General features: G+C 37.4%; 1 protein-coding gene across 1 annotated transcript in view; it reads left to right on the top strand.

The window, feature by feature from the left end:
• The window catches only part of Gpr85 (G protein-coupled receptor 85), a 43,614-nt gene extending 36,135 nt beyond the window's left edge, over positions 1–7,479 (top strand). The window contains exons 3-4 of the transcript XR_004121882.1: positions 932–1,097; positions 6,884–7,479. The gene's annotated coding sequence lies outside the window, so the exon portion shown is untranslated. The remainder of the gene's footprint in view (positions 1–931; positions 1,098–6,883) is intronic.
• Positions 7,480–8,339: the final 860 nt, after the last annotated feature.

The following is an 8,339-nucleotide window of genomic DNA, read 5'->3' as shown; positions in this document are numbered from 1 at the left end:
TCTCTCTCTCTCTCTCTCTCTCTCTCCCACACACACACACACACACAATGCAACTCAGCTATGCACTTCACTTGACTAAAAAAAATAAACAGGAAGTCAGAGGACAGTCTCACCATGCTGTCTCTGCCTTCTCCAAAGCATTCTGAAGTGGGTTCTCAGAGACACAATAAATCAATAGGAAAATAGCCAGGGCTTATCGCTTAATGAAACAGCTATCTCCTCAAATTCTACTCAGTAAAGAAGATACATAGTGCCTACTACATAAATAATACTGCTCATTCTTTTTATGTGTTTGGATGCTTCAACTAGGGAAGAAGAAATGAATTGCTTTGAGTCCAGTCTGGGATAGACTGGAAGTTTCTGGAAGGTGATACCAGTCTCTCAAATATTTTATGGTTTCCCAATAAAACCAGAAATCACGGTGACCTACTTTTCTAAAATGCAATTTCCTAAGGAACTTGTCCACAAATCAAATTTACTTCACAATGTAATAATGTTTCAAAGTGAAATAAAAATGCTCCTGTTATGCTTGCTTACAGCCTTTCCTTCCATGCAAACACAGAATAACCATCTTTGTATTTCTCTGCCCAAACACCAGCTTTCTCCCTGTCCTCACATGTCAACACCATGAAACCAAAACCACATGGAAAGACTCTCCATATCACACATTGTTATCTTGGGATGGAGGGCATAAAGAGTTGAAAGTTCAACTAATTGCTTTGAAATAAACTTAAAGTATTTTTATTACCATCACAGAAATGTAACACAGACAACATCATTAAAATTAAAAATAAAAATACAAGAAGAAATGATTAACTCTGAAGAGAAGCATCTTCTCTCTCCAGTATATTCACATCTGTTCTTATTGTTTCTGTCTCAAAAGGAAAATGCTTTCTCCTACAGAAGTCTTCCTTGTGTTCTGTATTCCCAGAATACTTCAGTTTGGGCTTTGCTCAACACCTAGCTTTTGTTCCTGCCTTTCTGTGTCTTGGTCTCTCTGTGATTGGAGTATCCATACCTTACCCTTAATTTTCACTTCAGACTGATGTATCTCTCCAATAACTGCCTTCAACTTCAGTTCCTAGAAGCACATATTGGTAAGTAGAAAAATGTTATCACATGAATCTATAACTTAATTCTAAAATAGATTTTACATAATTTCATTTTGTTTTTGAGATTATAGTTACACCATTCTCCCTTCCCTTTCCTCCTTCCAAACCTTCCTATATACACCTCTCATTGCTCCTGATCAAATTCATGGCCTTTTTCATTAATTGTTGTTATATATATATATATATATATATATATATATATATATATATATATGTGTGTGTGTGTGTGTGTGTGTGTGTGTGTGTGTGTGTGTGTGTGTATGTATATATATATATGCATGTATATGTGGTTGTATTATGTATTTGCATATATATGTAACAGTTGTAATTAATAAATACAAAGTTATGAACTTGAGGACAGCAGAAGGGGCACCAGAGGAATTGGAGGGCAGAGAGGGAGAGGAAAGATTATATAAATGCATTACTTACGCATGAAATTCTAAAGATAACTTTTTTTAAAAGAAGTGAAATTAGTCTCTCAAGGGTTAGGTACATCTTCTCTCATTGAGGCCAGACCATGCAGTCCTCTGCTGTATATGTGTTGGGGGCCTCATATCCACTGGTGTATGCTGCCTGGTTGGTGGAGTGTCTAAGATATCTCAGAGGTCCCAGTTAGTTGAGACTGATGGTCTTCTTATGTCGTGGCATGGCCCTCCTCCTCAGCTTCTTCCAGCTTTTCCCTAATTCAACCACAGGGGTCCCCGGCTTCTGTCCATTGTTTTGGTGTAAGTATCTGCATCTGACTCTTTCAGTTGCTTGTTGGGCCTTTCAGAAAACAAAAGGTTAGGTTCAAGGGAGTACTCAAGAGTTCTGGTAGTGTGGAAGGGGGTGGGGACATCTTCTTGGAGAAGGGGGAGGAAGTATTGGATGAGGAACAGTAAAAGGGCAGACCAAAAAGGAGATAATGACTGGACTGTAAAACAAAGATTAAAGAAAGAAAGAAAGAAAGAAAGAAAGAAAGAAAGAAAGAAAGAAAGAAAGAAAGAAAGAAAGAAGGGAAGAAGGGAAAAAAGAGAAAGAAATATAGATAGATAGATAGATAGATAGATAGATAGATAGATAGATAGATAGATAAGAGAAGTATAATTGGATGAAAGGTCATGAAGCTTAAGAATAAGGAAGACCAAAGTGTGGGTACCTTGGTTCTTCTTAGAAAGGGGAACAAAATACTCACAGGAACAAATATGGAGGCAAAATGTAGAACAGAGACTGAAGGAAAGGCCATCCAGGAACTGTCCCACCTGGGCATTCATCAAATATATAGTCACCAAACCTCTGACACTATTGTGAATGCCAAGAAATTCTTGCTGAAAGGAGCCTGATATGGCTGTCTCCTGAGAGGCCCTGCCAGAGCCTTACAAATACAGAGGCAGACACTGGCATCCAACCATTGGACTGAGCAAGGTGTCCCCAATGGAGGAGTTAGAGAAAGGATTAAAGGAGCTGAAGGGGTTTGCAACCCCACAGGAAGAACAACAATATCAACCAACCAGAACCCCCCTCCCAGAACTCCCAGGGACTAAGCTATCAACCAAGGAGTACACATGGCTCCAGCTACATGTGTAGCAGAGGATTGCCTTGTTGGGCGTCAATGGGAGGAGAGGTCCTTGGTCCTATGAAGGCTCGATAGATGCCCCAGTGTAAGGGAATCAAGGGCAGGGAGGTGGGGTGTATGTGGGTGGATGGAGGAACACCCTCATAGAAGCAGGGGAACAGGGGATGAGATAGGGATTTCTGGGATGGGGGAAACTGGGAAAGGGTATAACATTTGAAATGTAAACAAAAAAATATCCAATTAAAAATAAATGAAAAAATAAAGTCAAATTAGATGAAAGGTCATAGTCTTAAAACAAAAGTAAGATGAAGCCTGAAACAAGGTATTTATGGCATGTACCCCATCACCCTAAATGTCATGTGATTCACAAAGAGTCTTACACACATAAAGTTAATAAGAATAATGGTTTCCCATAGCTTTGGTTATCCAATATTTCTTTTTCTTTCTTACTTTTTTTCTACTAAAAAGTAGTCCCTTTCTCCTCCACTGTTACACTTCCAGCTCTGACCAAATAATAAAATTATCTTGGAGGAGGAAAGATTTATTTTTTCTTGTGGTTTCAGAGATTTCAGCCCATGGTTCCATGCTTTATAGTACTATGCAGAAAATGAGACAGAAAAGCAAAGTAAAGAAGCAAAAACTGCTTATGACATAGAAGCTGGGAAAGGGAGAGACATAGAGAGGACAAGTTAGTCTCCAAGGTTACCTCCATGGAACTACTTTCTTCATTTAGATCCCACTCCTGAACTGATCATCACTCTTCAATAACCAATCAAATGCATCTACCAATGAACTCATACTGAGAAAGGGATAGTCCTCCTGATCTAATCACTTCCCAAAAATCACATCCCTGAAAACTGTTGCATTACGGACTAAGCTTTCTAAACCTGAGCTTTGGAAAATCCTTTCTGACACCAATCCAAACCATAAGCACGTCTATTGGGAAATGAATGGGAACTGTCAGTACCAGAGGCAGCTGCCATATTTTCACACAGCCTCTTATTACATCTACTATATATAGGTAGTTGACTAAAGTGAGCCAGATATTCCTCCACTACTACCTTGGAACAAGCCACAAGAACTTCCTTCTCTGGCTTGTACAATCGCAACACGCTGAAAATGATTCTCCTGACTGCATCCTTGCTACTTATATAGCATATTTTCTATAGAGTAGCAATCATGCCTTTGCAAGATATAATTAAATAATGCCACTTCCTGTCCAAAGCACTCTCTTAGACTAAACTATAAATCCTTTGTTGCTGTACACAACCTGTGTCCCTGCAAACGCTATTAATGCCACTCCCTAGGCTTTGCCACATCCTACTCACTTCCTATAGCCTTATGTTACAGAATTTCTAGAAAGATCCCTAAATATAGGTAAAGTGTCCTATCTTCTTGGAGCTCTCATCAAACCAAGGATTAAACTTCAGCTGGCTGATTATCTGTTCTGTAACTGTCATGGTCACCTCTCCACTCTTCCCCACTCTCTTCTATTGTTATGGATAAAGTACCACATTCACGGGCTTTTACACATTTTCAAAAGATCTATTTATTTTTTTATTTTATATATGTGAGTACACTGCTGCTGTCTTTACACACACCAGAAGAAGACATTGGATCCCATTACATATGGTTGTGAGCCACAATGTGGTTACTGGGAATTGAACTCAGGACTTTTGGAAGAGCAGCCAATGCTCTCAACCACTGAGCCATCTCACCAGACCCAGGCTTATTCTGTTTGTGTTCCCTTTGCCCAATAACCACTGTCAATTAATTCCTGCTTAGGTCTGCTTCATTTCTTTAAAGTCTATGTTGATGGCATCTCCCTATACAGTCCTCAGAATCTTTTCTGAACCTATCTCCATAAACTAGAACATGTAACACCCACTCTTTTTTCATCTCTCTTTAATCTACCTTAATTTTCTTTTTTTTTTTTTAAATGTATGTGCCTACATTGATGCATGTGTACCAAGTACCTTCAGGAGCCCAAAGAGGTTAGAAGAGGGCTTTGAACTAGACTTACAGATAGTTTTGAGCTGCCTTGTAGATGCTAAGAATGAAAACCAAATCCTTGAAAAGAAAAGGTAGCACTCTTACCCATGAAGCTACCTCCCCAGTGTCTATTTTTTTAACTTTTAAAAATAGCTTTATGCATTACATATATATGCATGTGTGTGTGTGTGTGTGTGTGTGTGTGTGTGTTTGTGTGTTTGCCTGAATGCATGTAAGTGTGCCATGTCTGTACAGTACCTAGAAGGCCAGAAGATAGTTTTAGGTGCTCTGACACTAGTGTTACTGTTGGTTGTGAGCTAGAAGTGCTCTTAACCACTGAACCATCTCCCACTCCCTTCTTTAACTTTCTTAAAAGTATGATTTATCATATTCTTCATACATGCTTAATAACTTTACTCATTTGTTTATGATCTATATTCAATTTTTGTTATTACTCTAGCACAGAATCTACAGTTGTAAAAATCAATCAGAGCTTAGTATTTATTTATTAAATATATTTTAAAAACATGTCTTTCACTTAAGATAAATTCATTTGTAAATTAATTTTAAAAAGAGATACTTCTGGATTACCAAATGGATTTGAATGTTATGATGGTTTTAATGAGATGTCTCCCATAGTCTCAGGCATTTGAGTACCTGGTCTCCAGGAGATGATACTGTTTGGGTAGTTTAGGAGGTATGGCCTTGCTGGAGGAAGTTTGCTCTTAGGGGTTGGGAGATACAGGGTTTGAGAATTCAAAGTCTCAAGCCACTCCCATTTAGCCCTTTCTGCTTCCTGCATGCAATTTGAGATGTGAGTTCTCAGCACTTCCAATTGCCATGTCTTCATGATAACATGCCTCCCTGCCTTGACAGTACCAGAGCCTTATTCCTCTAGAACTATAAGCCCAGATGAACCCTTCCCTCTGGAAACTGTTATGGTTATAGTGTTCTATCACAGCAAAGAAATAACTAATACAAATATGAACAGAGTTTCACACACTATATATCTGGGGAATGTATATAGCCTTTAGTTTAGCATGATTCTCATTGTTCAAGCTGGCAAGAAAAGCTGAAGATGTAATAAAGTAAACAGAAGTATAGATAATTGCAAGCCTCCAACTAATTATAGAGCAGTGTAGAAATAATTAATCACCTATAAGTGAAATTATCTAATCATTTCTCCTCCCTTTGTATATGTAAAGAGTTTGGGGCAATAAATCCAAACCAAAGAATATCTAATATTATTAGAACACTGAAGCAAGTTTGATGGATCTTAAATTATTGCCTCAAAAATAAAGTAACCACATTACAACATCTTAATTTCCTATCGCAAGTTCATCCTTTGTTTTATACAAAGAAGCTGTAAGTGGGTACATGGCTATAGCAGACTTGTTTTAATGACATTTTCTCCATATTTAAAATGTCCCTATTATATATCATTACTATAAGAAGCAAATGGCATTTAATCATTTCCAAGATTGTTTGCAAGCTTTTGTGTTTAAACTGCTATTTTATATTAGAAATATTTTTTTAACTAGAAGATGAAAACCGAAGGCCTCTCTTTCCATGAAGAACATTTCCTTGGTTAAAACAATATATTTTCCCTAGATGCTTTCTCCAGCAGAAAAATCTATAAAGTTCAAATTTAATTATATATAAAAAAGCCAACTTTATTAGATTGCTAAAATAAGATAATGTTTTTTTTTTAAATGTGCTTTCTTGGAAATGCTAAAAATCCTGTGATATTCAAAATAAACACATTGAAAATTAGCAAATATATTTACTGGCATATATTAAATTTCTGCAACCTTATATTTTGCATCCACACATAGCATGTAATTATCCAAATGTACTAAATATTTATAAGGCACTGCAAGATCCTGAAGATTAATTTGGTGTTGCGAACTTAATGGTAGTTGTAATGTATAAAAGCAAACACAAGAAAGAAAATGATTTCCATATTCATCTAAAATGGAGCCTATGGCTACTAGTTGTAACTGTATGTGATCAATCTGTACAGTGTTTTCTGACTGTTATGACTGTATGTGAAGCTGATTTTTGCAATGTGAGTCCATTGTCACATTACTTTCTTGCCAGCAATGGCATAGAGAATAAATCAAGTCCAAATCAAATAAAACATACTTTATATTTTCCCTTCAGGAATATCAGAATTCGTTTACCTATTCCTTTGTCCTAATGCAATCTTGTGTTGTCCACACAGAGCAGCTGAGCTGAGAAGCATTCCCAATTTGATCTGCTCTCCAACTTACATAGAGGAGTACAGAAGGCTTTGAAATGAAGGACAGGAGCCAACTCAGTCAGTTCAGTGTCCCTCTCTGCTTGCCGAAGGCTACTTCTGAGGGAGTTTTATTATTGTTTTTGTTGTTGTTGCTTCTTTTGCTTTAAGATAAATATAGTTAATACTCAGGATCCACCTGTTCCCAGACTTGTTCTGCAGATAACAAAATTTAGATATACTCGATTTCCTTATACAAATGGCATTGTGTTTGCATGTATGTGTGTGTGTCTGTTCCAATAAGCCTAATCCTAAGATTTGCTGGTTTTCTGTATTTTTAAAGAATAAGAAGGAAAACATCTGCATATTTTTGTTAAAGAAAAAATGTTTGTAATCTTCATTTTTTTTGGATCCATAGTCATAGATCCCACAGACACCAGACACCAGGAGTTGACTTTTACCCAAATGCCCAAAGAGTCAGTCTGCTTTTTCAACAATGATCTTCTCCCACATTTTTCTAACAGTAGAAAAAAAATTAAAGCTAATGTGATCTAGAGATAGTTAAAGTGTAAGACTGATCCTGCTGTTTGCCCTGTCTCTAAATAATGTATTTAAGAGCTTATGAAATTGGATCATACTATATATTCCTTTCTCTAGTTTAAATACTCAACGTTTTGGAAAGCTGGCAAAGAATAGTCAGAAGCTCAGGGCAAACATTTCTACATGGTGAGGCTTTGTCTCAAAAGGAAACAAAATCAAAACAAAGAAGGAAGGAAGAAAAGGATGGGAGGAAAAGAAAAGGAAGGGGAGAGTTTATTATCAATCGCCAAGTCAGCTTCCATCTGCACATCAATTAATCTTGACCAGAAAATATCAATAATGCTGATGTTTTATAAGAGGTCCTCTTCAGGCACCATAGGTTGAGGCATCAGTGACATGTCTGTCCTCATGCTCTGATTCCAAAGATGATAAATGCTTGATATGGAAAGGGTAGTTTGTGCCCAGAAACAAGTAAGGGCTTTTCCTGTGAGGTTTCAGAACGGGGTTCATTTTTATCTGGAAGCACAGAAGAAATTAAAGCAGCCTATGCCTCAGCCCCATGGAGTTTGAGGGGGTGGAGATTTCAATAAGTTCAGGGCATTCTGGACTGCATAATGAATTCTTGGCCAGTCTGGGGTAAGAATGAAACTTTGTCTGAAAGAAAAGAAAAAGAAAAAGAAAGAAAAGAGAGCAGGAGAAGGAAGGAGTGAATGAGGGAGGGAGGGAAAGAAAGAGGGAAGGAGGGAGGGAAGGAGGGAAAGAGGGAAGGAGGAGAGGAGGGAGGGAGGAGGAGAGATAGCATAAAAGCTTAAAGCTTTTCCTATGTTTCTTGAAAAAATGTTTTTATTTTTACATATCTTGGAAAAATCATTGACTCTGAGAGAAATAAATACCTTCATCC

This window comes from Mastomys coucha, unplaced genomic scaffold, assembly GCF_008632895.1.
Source record: "Mastomys coucha isolate ucsf_1 unplaced genomic scaffold, UCSF_Mcou_1 pScaffold20, whole genome shotgun sequence".
Lineage (NCBI taxonomy): Eukaryota > Metazoa > Chordata > Mammalia > Rodentia > Muridae > Mastomys > Mastomys coucha.
Note: the sequence above shows the minus strand (reverse complement) of the source record. Positions and strands in the feature narration are given on the sequence as shown.